Source organism: Panthera pardus, unplaced genomic scaffold (genome assembly GCF_024362965.1).
Source record: "Panthera pardus isolate Hobbes unplaced genomic scaffold, ASM2436296v1 HiC_scaffold_2, whole genome shotgun sequence".
In the NCBI taxonomy this organism is placed as follows: Eukaryota; Metazoa; Chordata; class Mammalia; order Carnivora; family Felidae; genus Panthera; species Panthera pardus.
This window is the reverse complement of record NW_026526765.1, coordinates 83,253,398-83,272,410: the sequence shown is the minus strand read 5'-3', so window position 1 is coordinate 83,272,410 and position 19,013 is coordinate 83,253,398. Positions and strand designations below refer to the sequence as shown.

Below are 19,013 nucleotides of genomic sequence, written 5' to 3'. Positions count from 1 at the left end.
CAGCGCCCGCTCCCCAGCCGGAGCGCGTCTCCAGGCCCGGACGCGGCCTCTCCAGGCCACACCTGTACGCGAGGGTTCTCTTTGCCCCCAGGGCTCGGGACTGTCCACGTCTGCTTCCTCCGCTGCTCTGCAGCTGGCGCCCGGGGCGGCCCTCGGAGACCTCCGCAGCCTCCGGCCCGAGGCCCCGTCCCGCCCCCGACGCGAGGACGCGGCTGGGCCACCCCCCGCGGGTTGCCCGAGGCGCGGCCGGGCGGCCCCGGGGCCTCAGCCCCTCCGGGCCAATCGAGGCGCTCGGAGGGAAGGGCCACTCCCTCTCCCGCCTCGAAACCACCCACTTCCCCAGGCTGCGCGCGCGCGCGGGCGCGCGCGGGGATTGGTTTCTCCTGCGCGCGGGACCCGGCTTCTTCGCCCACCCCGGAGCACCCACGTTTCTCTGCTACCCAAGAGAATAAAATAAATCGGAATTTTCTTGCCTCTCTTGGAAGCTGTGCCGTTAGACATAATTTGTCTCAGGGAGGTCACTGCGACCAAATTACATGGGATGCTTCATGAAGGTTCAGATTAAAAGGAGACTATCCCTAGAAGTGCCCTGGGAGGCTACATTTTTACAGACTTTAGGGGACAGTTTTAGAAAAGCTAAAAAAAAGTGTTTCAAAAGCAGTGACTACAAAAAGAGCATCTAGGCCTTCTATTTTGTCGGGAGGAATTCGACTTAGAAAATACAAGTTTGTCACTTTACTGGGTTATTTTACTACAGCTTTTTTTGTGGCTTCAATTTGATACTAATGTGTTTTTCAAATCAAACCTACCTTCAGTTTAACACAGGCAAAAACTAACATGATGTAGACATAAGAACAAATGAGGATATAAATCTGTTTCGACTCCTTGTGATAACGTTTCATTTCACCAGCCTCTTCATAACAACCATTTGTTTAATTACAAAATAAAAATAATAACAGCAAAGACTCCTAGCATAGAAATGAGTGAACAGCTTTGAAACAGTTGAAATCTCTTCCTAGATCACTCAATTATGCAGAGAGACACTGCCTGGAAGTCTTGGGATTCAGGGCCTCTGTCTGATACTTTAACATTGTTAATGATAATTCTTTAGTCTGTAATAGTAGGTCATTGCTATGGTTACTCTACAATGGTGCAACACTTTGCTTTCCCCTTCAGCTATTCGCTGAGACCTGGTAACCACATTTGTTGCCTAGCAACAGTTTTGTGACAGTATCACAATCTGGGAGTTACAACAATAAGGATGCTATGGCTGCAGTCGACCAGAGAGCAGAAAGCTACAGTCTGTGCATGGGACTTAGATACGGGAACTGGCCCTACTAGAGAACCCCTGTCTTTAGAGGTGCCCTCACAAGGATGGTCTCTATCCTCTTATCCTCTGCAATTTGGCTTTATGAACTGGCACTGGGAACTTAGATCCACTATTTAAGTCATATCCTTGAAAAATATCCTCCAACACTACTGTATTCAGATAAAAAAAATGAGGTCATTTCTTGTTTGCTTACGCATTTTTGGCAAAATTCAGTGTTATTCAATGGGAGAGAGAAATGAGTATAGGTTATTTTGGCATAACCTAAAGTGCCTGACTTGAATTTGACAAGTCTTAATAGAATTCTTGGGGGGAAAATGTATGTGTATATATATGTATGTATGTGTGTATATGTATGTAAATATGCCTGCCTGCATCAAAGATATATAAACTTTCAAGTTCCTTAAAACATACATAACATCCAGATATTTATCATTGTAATTCTCACTGATTTATTCTTATGACAATCTTAAAGAATTCTTTTGAATTTGGAAGGCATTTATATTCTCTAAACCCAAGTAGTAAGTCATTCTAGATATGCTCAGACATACCTACTTGAAGTAATATTTTGTGGGTCTATCGAGAGAGGGCCTAGTTTCTGGATAGGTTCATGCAATACCTGTTCCTATTTCTACAGTGCTTGCGGATCTAGTTTCACTTCAATAATAACTCATTGCACTTACAATGATAAAATACTTTAAAATCAATTGTATTCCTGTCTTTTGAAGATGCACACTACATGGCAACACCCATTTCCAAACACAATAAGAAAGAAAGAAAGAAAAAAAAAAAAAGAGGTGTTAATTGTCTTCTTTTCCTTCTCATTTCCCATGCTTCCAGCCTCATTTGGCATTTCCTCCATAGTGATCACACTTACACTTAGTAGTGTTACCAAGGCTATGATCAATTTGTGAGCTTTCTCAGGGAATTCTTCTCATAATTCTTCCCACCCCATGAAAACCAATTCAATCTATGAATCTAGAGGGACCTAAGGAGTCAATGGTCTGAAGCAATTTAACTCCTTTATTTTTTCTTTCCTGGTGACAATCTTTCTGAAGGATGAACAAATTTCCCTGGTGATAAAATGACTACAAAGGCTTTTTAGTTTTAGCTTATGATGACTATCTGCTTGACTAGTCCTGGGCTGAAAAGACCAAAAATCCCTGAGTTAACTGAGTACCTGCACTGGCTCTCAACATTCACCCTTGCAATTTAAGAGTATAAATTATGAGAGTATGTGCTCTGTCAGTGGAAGGGAAATTGCTAGGAGTGAAGGTAATAAGAGAAGTGGGGTAGAAACTGAATTACAGACAATGGAGTGGGGGAGGGAGAATTCTCCCTAAAATAAGGAGTAGTAACATGAATATTTTATATAAAAATGGATTTCTTTTCAAAAATTATCAAAGGAGGTTTTTAATAATTTTTTTAAAATAACATTTGCAAGTTAGTAATTGCATATCCATCTGGGGCTGCATATACACATTTCACGAACATGTTTGGAGACCATTTTCGAAAGGTCGGAGCCAAAGTTCAATGAAAATATTTATAAATTAATATGAATATCTACCCATAGAATGCTTAGAAAATGGAAACTTTTGAGAGCAGCTTTCTAGTAGCTAAAAAATACACTACTTTAGGCAAACTACATGAGGACAGAAACACTGGGCCATTACATTATCTATTCATAAAAGGATATAAAAGTGGAAATTTTAGGCCAATCAAAAAAGGAGCCACTTATTGATAAGCTGCAGTGATGTGTGGGTAATATGGAAAATTATTCCATTTTGCAGTGACAACATTATGTATAACCATGGTCTCATCTCTATCACAACTTTACTCTAATCAAAACCTCATCTTTTTAGGGACTATGTATGAACTACTTTCCATTTTTCAGACCCCCTTTACATAATCTAGAGGGGTTCCCACAATGTAGAGAATAAAGGGTTTCCATGTTAAATGCCTGCCACGTTCTCAGGGAGTGATTTTTGTATGTTTTTGGATTGGCAGGCTTGTTCTTTCTGGATAATTCACCTTTGGGGAAAATTCAGTTTTCTAATCCATAGAATCAATTCAGTATCAAAATAAAACGTACTGGTTCCCAGTGCTTCATGACAAAAATGGGCCTTTGTTCAGTCTCAATAAGTGATTCTTAGCGGCCATGGCAATGGTCTCTGGGGCATTTTGGAAATGTGTAGGGGTATTTTTGGTGGTCAAGATGATTGGAAAGAACTATTGGCGTTTAGCAGAAGAAGGCCAGAGATGGTGGAAATCCTACAATTTGCAGGGCAGTAGAGCACGATGAAGGATTGTTTTGTATCCCACATGGTTTTCGAATGTTCCGCCAGCTATTCATGTAGTTAAAAACCCTGTTTATAATTATATGGGCTCAGAATTTAGATGTGTTTAACAAATAATCTCAAAGTACTTTTGGCATCATTTTAACATATACAGAATTTTCCAGGAATCCAACTACCATGTAAATTGAAGGGATTTTATACTTTATGTTGTTCAGAATATTAATAACCAAGAGTGGTTTATACAATTACCAAGAGTGGTTTACCATATGAGAAAAATCTCATCCCTGATGGCATCACTGCCCATGAAAGTTGAGCTGTCAATAAACACACCTGCATCAGCCTGCATTTGTAGCTGTTGAATCCATGGTGATTTTATGTACAGGACTAAGTATCTGACTACTATATTATGCCTTCTTATGTATATTTTCTAGGGCACTTTAAATATTGATGTGGATATTATTTTTATTATGAGTTACTTTTCTTTTATTCCTTCTATATGTTAACTAAAGCATTATAATAATTTAGCAATCTTAGAAGTAGGTGGATCGTGTTATCTTTGGAATTCATATCAAGACAGTAAAAGCACTGCATAAGATTTGTTTTAATAGGAGGTATTTGAATGATCAAGTGTCAGCTTAAATAAAAATGAACAGTTAATTCTTTTTTTTTATTATATTAGAGAATAATTTTCCCTATAATCTGAGCCCTACTCTAGCTATTTCTTTTATCCTATACAGAGTAGAAAATGCCTGTTATTTCTCTTAATGTGTCTTCCATAAATACTGTTTGTCAATGATCTTATTCACTGGTAAAGAACCAAAAGGCAGGGGGCAGGGGATCACCCATAAAATACTAGACTGATTATTTATCCTTTACTTATCACTTGTTTTAAAAAATAAACTGTAGCAAATTTCAAAGTGGTAATGATAGCACAAATGGTCAAAAGGATTAGAAACTTTAAGTATGAAGTACGAGACTGTAAATCATATGAGAAAGATCAAATTGCTAAAATGTGTCATTTGTTTTCCCCAAAGACTATGTATTTTAAAAAGGTATCTTGTAATGGAACTGAGAAAGAGGAAGGCTACATTTATATAATAGCATTTAGAAATTAAACAAAAAAAATGGTTGGAAATAGCACTGAGAGTGGAATGCTCAAAGAATAGGGTAAGAGAGAAGAAAACATTGCTGTTTCTTCTGTCTTGTCTATTCCCTTTACTTCTTCCTGTGATGACTTCAATCCAAGTGTTTCTTACAAGTCTGCCTTGTCCACACTCCTCTTCACTTGATCTTGGTGCTTATATTTTTTGGGCAAAAACCATGCCAAAATATGCTAGTGAGTTAGCAGCCAAAATCCTGATGTTTACTTTGGCAGATGTAGACTAGTCTGAAGCTGTACCTCATTTCATGCAGTAGATGTCTTAAAAACTTATATGTAAATATAATTTCTGTAAATAGAATTTCTTTAGAGGAAGAAGTGGGTTATTTACCTCCTCAACAAATCTTTTAATAAAGTGAAGAAATGTCTGGGAAAGCAAATAATCACTCTTCAAGTGATATTACACACACACACACACACACACACACACACACAGAGATGCATGCGTGTGCAGACACACATAACACACACATCAAATTTGTGAGCCAGAGATGAGGTTTACTAGTATAATGATGGACAGTCTAAGTTCTCACCAAAGAGATAATTTAGAAGAATTTCTTGGTCAGCTACTCACTATTCTAATTATTGCTAGTCACCTTATTTTACATGGCCCTAGACCAAAAGGTCATGGAATAACTTCAACAATCTATGCATTATTTACATTTTCTGGTCTGGTTTAGAATAGGGAATATAACTGTTGACAGAGTGACTTCTGAATACAAAATATAATTTTTATGTCTTTGTTTTAGGGTGAGGGAAACTAGCACGTGCCCCTACCTACCCTCCTACCTTCTCACTGATATTCTCCAATCACCCTTCCCACGACAAAAATATACTTTATTTTTAAAGCAAAAGGTAATGAATAAATTTTGTTTCCTATAATAAAGGGGGAAAAACCTAGAAAGATATGAAACATTAATATTAACAGGATAACGTGTCTATGATACTTTCAAAATGACAAGGTTTGATTTTAAAAATTGATCTTTAACAAGAAAAAAGAAATATGGGCAATTAGGAAGTAATGAGGACCCTGTCAATATAGCTATGTTGATAATAACAGGTAAGGGAATTCTTGAGCAAATCTAATTTATAAAAATCAAGAGGTCTGTAATATGCATTATTGAGTCCCACTGGGATTAACTAATGAACTTATGAGCTTACCAGCAGTTATTTTTAGACAGTTATAAAGAATTAGAGAAATACTAGAGCACTGAAAAATAATGTGCCTTCTAAAAAGAAATAAAATATAACTACTAAAATTCATTTTAAAATGAATTCTAGAGCTTCTAAGGAGAACATCATTAAAAAAAAAAAAAAAAAAGTACAACTTACCAATATTTGAACAGAGAAGGGCTCCTAACAGAGACTCTCCAAGTTAGAAGGCACAAGTGTGAGACTCAGTCACTGTGGGGGGTGGTAAGTGGAGTGGGGTGGGCTATTCACTGGGACTGTGTACCAGAAATGCCAAGAGCAGCTTGGTAGACATGCTGCATTGCCTTGTTAAATTACTTGTGTAAGAAATAGGCAAATCTCTTTCCATTGCATGAAAAATGCAATGCTGGTTAAGGCTGAAATTGTTGAGACCCGAAGGCCGGTTGTCAAGCTTGACCAGAAATAAGAGACAGGCAGAAACAAAGATGTAAACTCAGGGGTAGAAATCTTTGGGTCATTTGAATCTTTTGGCATCCTGTCCTTTCCTCCAGCTTCTTTTCTACATCTCTCATCTACAGAAGGGGGATTGGGGGTGGGTATGCAGGGCATAAGGCATCTTAAGACCCAGGGAGACAACTCTGGGAAGTAAACTTATTCTTAGGCAGAGTAGACAGCCTATAGTAGGTGTGGGTCTCTGACATTGAACCTGGAAGACCTCTCTAATCGACCTCCTAATCAATGAAAAATGGATGCATTTTTATTGCTTCCATTGTCTATCAAATTCCAACAACTGGTTTAGAAGTGCTTTCTTCGGTTTTAATTCTTGTGTCACATACTACTCCTAATGTTGCCACAAAGCCTGGCCTCCAGGAATACTGTTTCCCTTTAAAATTTGAGCCAAGATGGGCAAATGCTCCCTTTTTCCAGTTTCCCTTTGTCATTTTCCGCAGTAACTTTACCAAAGGATAGCGAGAGGACAGAGCCCTGAATAAGGGAATTTAAAGAACTAAAAAATAGTTATTTCCGTAAATCTAGGTTCCTAATCCTATTCCCAACACAATCATCAGGAAGAGCTTTACTAGGCTCCATTCTAAAATAGTGTTGCCTGAGAAGACTGGTACAACGTGACAGGTATCTATCTTGTCAGGCTTCTCTTTCTCCTGGCTTCTCTGTTACTAGAGATAGGTATCCATAACTTAGGGATGCTAGTTTGACTCTGTGTATTAAGAGAAGGAGAGGAGCTGGGGAGAGAGGAGGAAGGGAGGGAGAGAGAGATGAACTGCAACATACTATCCTTATTTCAAAACCAAATCAAACGCAAACATTTACTAGTTCAAATATCCAGATCTTTTGTGATCTTCCTTTCTCCATTGTAGACTCTACTCTAAATGGTATGTTTTGTGGGCAGATAGTTTTTCCAGAGGTTCTATGATTAATTTATACATTCATACATGTATTTATTGTATGCCAGGCACTATTGCTTGGGGCTGAGGGTGCATTGGTGAGCAAGATATATACAGGCTCCACTCTTGTTGCATACATGCTAGAGTGGATGACACGCAATAAACAAGGAAACCAGCGAACATGCTAATTTTGAACATGTTAACTTCAGACAGTTAGAAAACTTCAGACTGTGAAGAAAACAGCACCGGGATGTGAAGACAATGAGGGAGGAAGATGTGGCAGGACAAAGAGAGATGGTCATCAATTTAGACTCGGTGAAGACTTCTGACCTGAGACCTGAATGGCAAGAAGGAGCCAGATGAATGTCTGGGGGCAGAATGCAGCAGGCAGAGTTGTGGAGGAACTCAAGGGCTCTCTGAGGAGAAAAGAACTTGTCACAATTGAGGAATGGAAACGCTGGAGCACTGTGGGTGAGGAGGAAGCAGCAGAAGATGACTTGGAGGTGGGCAGCCTCCAAGCTATATGAGGTATGGAAGGCCGTAATGAAAGGTTTGGATTTTATACCAAGTGCAGTGAAAGAGCTGTTGGCAGAGTTGTGAGCAGAGGAGAAATAAAATCTGACTTGTATTTAAAAAACAATACAGGATGGTATCTGGTGAATGGTGAGTGGATTATGGGAAGTTAGAATGAAGGATTTAACCCTTCCTGATTGTATTTATGGACTCCACCCATGTCTAGAGCATTCTCTGGGGCTCACTATTCTATACACTTCAGAGTATAAAATCTGTTTACTGCTAGTTCACATAAATACATTAATGATACAGTAAAAGTAATATGCAGTAAGAGTTGAGAGACTAATAAAATAATATTTCCAAGTAGTGAATAAAAAATGGAGTTGAACTAGGCAAAGCATTTTCCTAACAATTTACTTTTGTGAGTTACGCTGATACTTCTGATTTCTCAGTCCTGGAAGCACTGCAGTGTGTGATGGCAAGGTACTGGGATGGGGAATATGCTGTCACAGCATTCCATTTCTGCAAGCAGTCCAGAGGAAACTGTTGGGCTTACTCTCCAGGCGGGTTTTTCCACTGAGTTCTTCATTTCTATGAATGGACACAACATTCTCTTAACTACTCCAACTGAATGCCTCTCAGCCATCTTTGATTTTTCTCCTCCCTTGTTTGTGGCCTCCTGAACCAGTCAGTTACCAAATCTTGAAAATTACACCTAGGCAAAAAGTTTTTGCAATCTCTTTCTCCCTTTCTAATCCCTCTGTTATCATTCTAGATTTAATAACCTATCATTTAGAATCCAGCAACTTCCTCCTAACTCATTTCATTGCTTGCAGCCTCTCCTCCTTTACCTTGTACCCCTCTTACTACCAGATGAAAAATTCTAAAGTATCATTTGCGTCATATGCTTCTTTCTCTGTTCAAAAATACCTGTGAGAAATAAGCCCACCTACCCAGAGGCTTTAATCAATGTTCTTGCAAGAGCAGGTGTCTGATGGTAGTTACAGCAGGCAATTTATCTCCTAGTGTGCAAGTCCCTTCCCTGATTCCTTATTGGCTGAGTACGACAGAGGTTACAGCCTTAACTGGACATCACCCATGCCCATGTAAGGCAAAAAGTAGTCTGACTGGAACAAATGTACATTCTCCAAGGTGACGCAGAGACTTTCAGTTTGTCCTCCCTTTCTTTGGTGCTTGCTCATTGCAAAGCTCGCGAAAATAAGCCCGAGAAACAGAGAGAGGAAGAAGAACCGGGAAATGAAGTGTCTAAAGGTTTGGGACTCCATTGTGTGTATGTGGTGTTGTACAAATTTCCAATAGGTTGTAAACCTACTGTTAACTACACAGCACAGCTTTCATTTGGTATTTGTTTTTTCTTTTTCTTTTTTTAAAGTTTATTCATTTATTTTAAGAGAGACAGAGACAGTGCCAGTGAAGGAGGGGCAGAGAGCGAGAGACAGAATCCCAAGACTCAGGGCTTGAGCCCACAAAATCATGAGATCGTGACCTGAGCTGAAACCAAGAGTTGGACACTTAACCGACTGAGCCACCCAGGTGTCCCTGTTTGGCATTTCTGAAAATGAATCCTCTCTCCCTTACTTCTCACTTATCTGATAGCTCTCCGTAACCTAAGAAATCAAGTAGAAATTCTTTAATATGCTTTAAAGCCCTCCATTCTCTGGCTTTAGTCTTCTTTTCTGAGTTTGTTTCTCAGTTCTTCTATTAGTATCCCCTATCATGTCTGTGATTTTGAAGTCTGGCCAGAGAAGAAATTAGCATTGTAAAGTTTTTGATGAGTCAATGGTCAAACTTTACTCATTTTAAATGCAGACTGATAAATACACGTTATGTTGAAGAATATGTTAGCTTTTGGAGTTAAGAAGTAAATTCCTCTAAAATTGGAATATAATGACAGTTGGAGACTCTATAACTAAAGCTGAAGGGAGTAGAATGTTTTTCTTGCTCTCTCCAAAAAACTGGTGAGGTGATGATCCACAGTCCATTAAGCAACTAGTTGATAAGCAATGACAAATACTCAAAGTATCTTCCAGATCTCTTTAGCTAAAATGTTGTACTTATCTAGTAAATACAATTTTCTAGCATCAAAAGAGGTTTAGAAGTCAGAACTAAGAACTCTCAGAAAAACTTTAACTGTGATTGTTCAAGAGCTTCTATTCCCAAGATGTAGTTGGTTTGGTCTAAATTTAGATGCAGATAGAAACATACCAAATATAAAATAGTAAAGACATGGAAAGGACCCTAGATAAAATTTTACCCCAACAGTTTCCTTTCACAAGTAAGAAATCTATAGAGCGATGTGAGAAGCCAAAGGTACAGAGACATTTTACCATAATATAGTGAATATGTATGATTCAGTAAAACACTGGAATAGAAAAAAAATTCAGAAGATGTATGTCTGATTGATTTAACATCCAATTCAATATTTACCTCCCTTAATAAGCTTTCTTTGGTTTGCTTACCCCATACCAACTACTCCCTTTCTTTCGTGTTTCAGCACTTTGTATGTAGTGTATATTGTATTATCATACATCCATTCTGCTTAACTAGTTATTTTATGTATGAAAAATACCTTGCTTTATCTCCAAATCTTTTGGTGGGGGTGCTAATGCTTCAAAACACTTTATTCCAGAAATCATAGTTGTTTGCTATATAAACATCATAGATGTTTGCTATATAAACAGCTGTCTGGGACAGAATTCACCAGAAAACTGATGCTTACTAAGTACTGTTAAATATAATAAAGCACAGAATCATAAACCTTTTCTGTGGGTTTTGCACTATCTTGATGATTATTCCCATTTTGAAATTAAGGAAAGGGAGGTATACAGAAGATCATGGCATAAAAACTTATGAATTTGGAAAGCAAAATGCTACTGGTATTCTGAATACATAGATAAACCGTTATATGAACTTTTGTAACCACACCATTATTTTGTATTGCTTTGTCAATTTTCAAAAGCAGACATGTTTTCTTCGCAGCCGGTGAAAGGAGGAAGGAGGCAGAGAGGAAGGAGGAGACAGTAAAGTAGCTATTGACATGTAGCTCATGTCACTTAAATTATTTGGAATTGTACTAAAGCTTATAGGCCAATTTAGTAAGAAGGGATATATTTACAATACTGAGTCTGCCAACCAACGAACATGATATATTTTTGCCACTTATTTTTTTGAGAGAGACAGAGAAAGGGTGCAAGTGAGTGAGGGGCAGAGAGAGAGAGAGGGAGGGAGAGAGAAAGAGAAGTGGGGTTCACCTGAAGTGGGGCTCATGTTCACCTGATGTGGGACTGCAACTCACAAACTGTGAGATCATGACCTGAGCCGAAGTCAGATGCTTAACAGCTGAGCCACCCAGGTGCCCTTTGCCACTTATGTAGATCATCTTTAATGCTTCTTAGTGAAGTTTTATCATTTTTTCCATAGAGAATTTGAACTTCATTTTTAGATTAATTAAGCTATAATTATTACACTTTTTGAGATAATTTTAGACTCACGTAGTTGTAAGAAATAACAGATTCATTCTGTGTCCCTTTTATGCTTTTCCTCAATAGTAGCATCTTGTAAAACTGTATTATAATATGAAAGTACTACAGTTAAGACACAGCACATTTCCATCACCACAAATATAACTCATGTAGCCTTTTTATAGCCATGCTCACTTCTCTTCCAGCCCCTCCTTCACCCCGGCAACAACTAATCTGTTCTCCATTTCTATAGTTTTGTCATTTCAAGGATGTTATATAAATGGAATTATACAGTATGCAGCCTTTTGGAATTGTTTTTTTCATTCATTTTAGTTCTTTGGAGATTTATCCAGATTGTTGTATGTCTCAATAGCTTGTTCCTTTTTACTGCTGAGTAGTATTCCATGGTATTGATGTACTATAGTTTGTTTAACCATTCACCTGTGGAAGGACATCTGGGTTGTTTCCAGTTTTTTGGCTATTATGAATAAAGCTGCTATAAGTATTCACGTACAAAATTTTGCATGAGATAATCTTCGTTTTTCTGGGATAAAATGCTCAAGAGTGCAATTGCTGAGCTATATATTAGTTACATGCTTAGTTTTTTAAGAAACTGCCACACTATTTTCTATTTCATTGCACCACTAGATGGTCAACCATGTCAACGTCACAGAGTTCCAGGAAAAACTTGGACACCAAGGCTTAGGTGAGCTTCCCTGGTTTGCAATACTCCATGTATATTCTCACACTATGTTGCTGAAAGAAGAAAACACTGTCTATTACTTGACTTGAAGAAGACAGCTAGAAACTCATCTTTGGAAATTTCTGACACTGTGCCTTATATGCCTCTTCCTTGACTGATTTTACTATGTACCCTTTTGCTGTACTAAACTGTCACTGTGAATATAACAGCTTTCAGTCAGTTCTGTGAGGACTTCTGGCTAATGATCAAACCTGAAGGCAGTCTTAGGGACACCCACTTGCAATTGGTATCAGAAGTGACAGTAGTCTTAGGGATTCCAGAAGTTTATATATCCAAAAAAATCTTGCTGGGATTTTGACAGGAATTATGTTAAACCTGTATATCAATTTGGAGAGAAATAACATCTTTATTATGCTGAGTAATTGAATATTCAAACACGATATACTCCTAAGCTTTATTTTTTACTACTGCAAGTTTGTTGACACTATTATAAATGGATCCTTAACTGCTTACTGTTAGTATACAGAAATACAATTGAATTTTGTATAATGATTTTGTATCCAGCAACTTTGCTAAATTATCCCTTTCATCCAAAAGATTTAACTACGGATACTGAATTTACTACATAAACAATCATATCATATGTGAATATTTTCAGGGCTTTTTTTCCTAATTGTTATGGTTTTTATTTTCTCCAGTTATAAATTAAGGAAAACTCTTAACTATAATCAAAATAGCTTCAAATATATTTATGCTACTAATTATTGAGATGAATAAAATATCATATAAAGCAAATTATTGTAAATAACAAAACTGGCACGAAGTGACTACATTTTCAATTTTGATGGATTTCTTGACGTTATATTTAAAAAGGATCTGGCTCTGTTAGGTAATGTCATCTAGTTGCTGATGTTGGTCATGAAAGCTCCCTGTTACCTTACAACGGACACTGACGGCTTCTGGAGTGTCAGTGATGCTCCTAACACTGTAATTTCTTTTCATTCTAGTTAGTAATATAGAAATAGACTATTTTTGTTACCTTCAGCCTTTAAGTCTAGAGTCACCCTCATGCTGCCTGGTAATACACTTTAATTTCCTTACCACTTCTCTCCCCCAAAGCATTTCCTCTCTGAATATCTTAAACACACACACACACACACACACACACACACACACACACACACACACACCAAAAACCCCACAAAAACCCAGGATGCAACTGCTTTTTACATGGCAAGAATCTTTAAAGGATTCTGAACTTATTTACACAACAGCATTAATGCATAAAGAATAGCATCTTGGGTGTCTGGGTGGCTCAATTGGTTAAGCGTCCAACTCTTGATCTTGGCTCAAGTCATGAAGTCACGGTTTGTGAGTTTGAGCCCTGCATCCAGCTCTGCGCTGAGAGCACGGGCCTGCTTGGGATTCAGTCTTTTGCTCTCTCTGCCCCTTCCCCACTTGCTCTCTCTCTCTCTCTCTAACTAAATAAATAAACTTTGCAAAAATTAACATCTTTCATTAAGATAAAGATGCACTGATTTTTAACTAAATACATATATTCACAAATATGTCATGCAAACACAGTAAATTCCTACTATGGACTAGTTTAGAAAATGACATGAAAACATATTAGAGAGGACTGATTACTTCAAATACCACATAATATTTCAGATTATCAGGATAGGGAAAATTCATGAGCACTAAATTAAGTTCCACTAGGGACTAATTGACAATAAAGACTGAACAGAACCAGATATGGCTAAATTACTAGAAACAGTTATGAAAATTATTTACAGTTGTAATCCTTACTGCATTTATACTGAAACTTTAATTTCCTTACCAGTTCTCTCCCCCAAAGCATTTCCTATCTGAACATCTTAAACACACACACACACTCCAAAAACCCACACAAAAAATTCAAAACTCTAACTGGGTGTTCCATATAGATTTTTCTGCAACTGTCCAGAAGACTTTTAGGCTAAAATCTTTCATTATTGGTTAAGGAATTTTTTTTTCTGGGATTACTTCTGGGTTTGTAAAAATTTTCAGTTCAGGTTTGAGATGTTGTAATGGATGGAAAAGTATATTTTATATGTATTACAAAATTTGGCAAGTACATATTATTCCCACTTCTTTGTTTTGTATACTGGCTCTAGGTAACCTTATATGTTTAATTATAAAACCATAAAGTTCCTCCCCCCTCCCAAGGATTTTAAAATCGGTGAGAATTATTACTTGGATCTTGTTAAAGTAGCAATGGATAGGAATTATTTCCCAAAGAATCTCAAATATATCTTTTGGGTATCACTGATAGATGGATAGATTCTATTATTTTATTTCTATTCCATAGACAAAATTTAAAAAGTCATACTAATGGGAAAGCTCTGAATCCACTTACAAGGTTAATTAAGGTGGAGAACCTGCACAGTAAAAAAGGAAGATGTTGATTATTGAAAATAAGATGTTTTTAGTCAATTTCAATGCTTTTGGGTCAAAAATTTATACCCATTAGTAGAAAAATTTCTTTGAAAACTTTCCTCAAAGAAATTACAAATGAAGGAAAACCTACATTATCAAGACAAAAGTACTTTAGGAGTCCCAATAATAATAAAGAATGTTATAACCCATATACTAGAAAAAACATTATTTACACATTTACAAATTGTGAAAAGAGGGGCTCAAAGTTATACACCTTTATGGTGATTTAATAGTGAAAAAGATAATATATTAAGTAAGAAAACAGTAGTAAATTACTTTTGCTTGTTTAATAGTTATTTATTCATATCTGTTTTTGAAAAAAGCATCTGAGATGACTTGTATATATATTATAGTAGGATAAAAGAAAAAGGGGTGAAGAAAAAAAAGAGAAGAAATAGGACAATGGCAGGGATAAAGTAAGATTAATACATAAACTTGACTAATACAAGACCTGTACAATTGCCCAATTTCTGGATGATGGCCAAAATTTGAGCTTTCTATTAACAAATACAAAGATGATTATACAACTGATTATGATGTACTGTATCTGGGTGGTAAAAGAAAACTAGCCATGGAGAACAGCTGTTTTTCATACTTGTATCCTTAGTGTGGTCTTATGATACAACACCAAAGAGCAATTTGGGAGAGTTAGCTCTGAGGGCATTAAAATAATGTGTTTCAGGTGACCTGATAGTCTGTAAGTAGTGTGGCTTGTTTGAGAAAAATTAAGCACGTCTAAAGGAATGGATGGACTGTATCTCATTCACACAACTTTATTTATTTTTTTAGATAGCTGAATTATTTTTATTTTTTCCCATAACAGAAAGTCTGAGGTTACAGTCTCTGGCAAGAACATGAATGACATTATTTTTAGTATTCTCGGGCCATCAACATGCTTTAATATCTACTCCAGAGTTTATGAAGCCCAACAAGGATATGTGCATGAATAGATGATTCCTCTACCTATAAAAAGGGGGTGTTAAGGAAGCGCTGGTGGGGAGGAAGAGCCAAGATTTGCTCAAAAAAATAGTTTTGACTTCACTTCAATAGATGAATAAATAGTTATAGAGGTCCTATATTGGACAGCATGTCTGTAAAACTTTCAGCCTAGGTATTACTCTCGCCACTAATCATTACTAATAAGTAGCCCATAGAGATGTACTCTAGCTGGCTCAGTCAGTGGAACATGTGAGTCCTGATTTCAGGGTCATGAGTTCAAGCCCCATGTTGGCCCTAGCATTTACTTTAAAAAAAAAAAAATAGCCCACAGAATGTGGAGAATTTTAAAAATTCAATTTTGAGCTAGTAGATTTAAAGTTGTGATATGGTTGTAATGTGTGCTCCTGGTAATTATTATCATCATGAAGAAATAAACATTAAAATTAACTGAGTATCTCCTGTGTTCCTGGCATGGCACGAAACACCTTATCACACTGATAATTCATGTAAACCTGAATAATTTTACAGACGAGGTAGTATTGTCCTCATTTCGCTGATGAAAAAACTGAAGTCTGGGGGCACCTGGGGGGCTCAGTCGGTTAAGCGTCCAACTTTGGCTCAGGTCATGATCTCACAGTGTGTGGGTTTCAGTCCTGTGTCAGGCTCTGTGCTGACAAGCTCAGAGCCTAGACCCTGCTTCAGATCCTGTGTATCCCTCTCTCTTTGCCCCTCCCCTACTCATGCTCTGTCTCCCTCTCTCTCTCAAAAATAAATAAACGTTAAAAAAAACCAAACTGAAGTCTGAAGAGGTTACGGAACTTTGTAAAGGTCAGAGTGCTAGGAAATACGAACATAAGCTCTGTGAAAGCAGGGACTTTGTTTTGCTCACCCTTTATTCCTGTTGCGTAGGGCAGTGCCTGACACATAAAGCCTCCTTTCTGATAAATATTTGTTGAAATAGCAGAGTCCAAATGCCAGACTATTAAACTCTACAATACAGGGCTACTAGGATATAAGCCTATATATGGTTTCAGTTTAAGGTAGTTGATTGCTTACTTCTTTCTTAAAGAGACCTACTGTGTTGACTTCTTGTTTTGGTAAGTCAAGTTGGAAAATGATAGCTGTCTTTGGCATGCCAATGTAGACTTTTAGAAGACATTTTGGTGCATTCAAGATTCTTTTTCCCATTTTCATATTCTTTTCCAGAGCTGGTAAGCTTAACTAGATCAAAGAATGGTTTTAAACTTATAAAAAGTTTTTTTAAATGTTTATTTTTATTTTTTTATTTTTTAAAAATTTTTACATGATTTTTATTTTTTAAATTTTTAAATTTTTTTAAAATTTAATTTTTATTTTTTTAAAATATAATTTATTGTCAAATTGGTTTCCATACAACACCCAGTGCTCATCCCAACAAGTGTCCTCCTCCCTGCCCATCACCCACTTTCCCCTCTCCCCCATCCCCCATCCAGATGGCCAACAGACACATGAAAAGATGCCCAACGTCACTCATCATCAGGGAAATACAATTCAAAACTACAATGAAATGTCATCTCACGCCGGTCAGAGTGGCCAAAATGAACAAATCAGGAGACTACAGATGCTGGAGAGGATGTGGAGAAACGGGAACCCTCTGCACTGCTGGTGGGAATGCAAACTAGTGCAGCTGCTCTGGAAAACAGTGTGGAGGTTCCTCAGAAAATTAAAAATAGACCTACCCTATGACCCAGCAATAGCACTGCTAGGAATCTACCCAAAGGATACAGGAGTGCTGATGCATACGGGCACATGAACCCCAATGTTTATAGCAGCACTCTCAACAATAGCCAAATTATGGAAAGAGCCTAAATGTCCATTAATTGACGAATGGATAAAGAAGATGTGGTTTATATATACAATGGAATACTACTTGGCAATGAGAAAGCATGAAATCTGGCCATTTGCAGCAAAGTGGACGGAACTGGAGGGTATTATGCTAAGTGAAATAAATGTTTATTTATTTTTAAGAGAGAGACAGAGAGAGAGAGACAGAGTGCCAGCAGGGGAGGGGCAGAGAGAGAGAGGGAGACACAGAATCCGAAGCAGGTTGCAGGCTCTGAGCTGTCAGCACAGAGGCTCATACTCACAAACTGTGAGATCATGACCTGAGCTGACGGTGGACACTTAACTGACTGAGCCACCCAGGTGCCCCTCAAATAATGGTTTTAAATACTAGATGATTCACTTAATTTTATAGGATAAATATTCTCTATATACTCACAATACAGACTGAATACAGGGTTCAGGAAAGTTCCCAATTAGCCTTTGTTGATCAAAGGGGAGTAAGATTGAAACATATGGATGCTCCAGCAAAATAATAGCCCGCACTGGAAAGCTCTTTTCTTACTGGTAGGTAACCAGCATACCATAGTCAAAAAAGAATACAAACATTCATTGCATTCTCCTGTTTAATTTTCATCAACTTTCCTTTCCTTGTTTTATTTCCTCATTAATTTAATCTTTTAAAGTCAGATGAAAACCTGCTGTAAGACTGAGTTTTCCTGGTTAGGTTTTTAATTTTTTTTTTAATGTTTATTTATTTTTGAGAGAGATAGAGACAGAATGCGAGTGGGTTAGGGGCAGAGAGAGAGGGAGACAAAGAATCGGAAGCAGGCTCCAGGCTCTGAGCTGTCAGCACAGAGCCTGACGCGGGGCTCAAACTCAGGAGCCGTGAGATCATGACCTGAGCCGAAGTCAGACGCTCAACCGACTGAGCCACCCAGGCTCCCCACCTGGTTAGGTTTTTAAAGGTGGGCATTAAACACCAAAGTTAGCATAGTAGCCATGTCAACAAATAAAATGATGACACATGCCACAATGATAGGGTATGGAAGCAGTTAATTAAGTACAAAAAATCACTACTAATGTCATAGGTCAGCCTGATACTTTTAAGAAATCTGTGTATCCATTCTCTTTTTATATCCATGTCATTATCTTTTTTCTTTTTTTTTGTTAAAAAAGCACCTTGAACATGTCTTGACTGAGGCAAGGTGAGCATATGCTCTCAGCTACTATGGATAGCAATCTTTCAAAAACCATGAATGCAAACTTATTGGAAAAAAAGCCTCAAGGTCAATGCTTCTAACTTTAGGTAGCCAAATCAATAGGTCACTTCCCAAACATGAGGTTTCTGTATCAGTATTTTCAAAAAGAACAATTTTTCCCCAACATAACGCAAAAAACTTGTGATAGGCTTACAAATTTTTCGGAATGTTGTAAAAGAAATCTTATAATAGAAAGCAACATTTTCTCTTTTATATAATTCATGTGTCTTCCTCACATGAAAGAACAGTCAAAAGGATGAAGGGCACTATGGCTTCAGTGAAATATGCTGAACTGTAAAAATCTTGACTGTCATCTTTAAAGGGGAAATAGTGAAAATGTAAAAATCTGGGATGATACGATCTGCAAGACACTGAAATGTAGTATCTATAATAATTACTAGAGAATATTTTTTGAAAATTTCTTTAATGTTTATTTAATTTTGAGGGAGAGAGTGTGTGTGAACAGGGAGGGGCAGA

The 19,013-nt window shown here is 37.5% G+C and overlaps 1 protein-coding gene across 7 annotated transcripts in view; it reads right to left on the bottom strand.

Annotated features, from left to right (window-relative positions):
- FAM172A (family with sequence similarity 172 member A) overlaps window positions 1-19,013 on the bottom strand; it is a 422,196-nt gene that overhangs the window by 6,156 nt on the left and 397,027 nt on the right. The window lies entirely within an intron of this gene.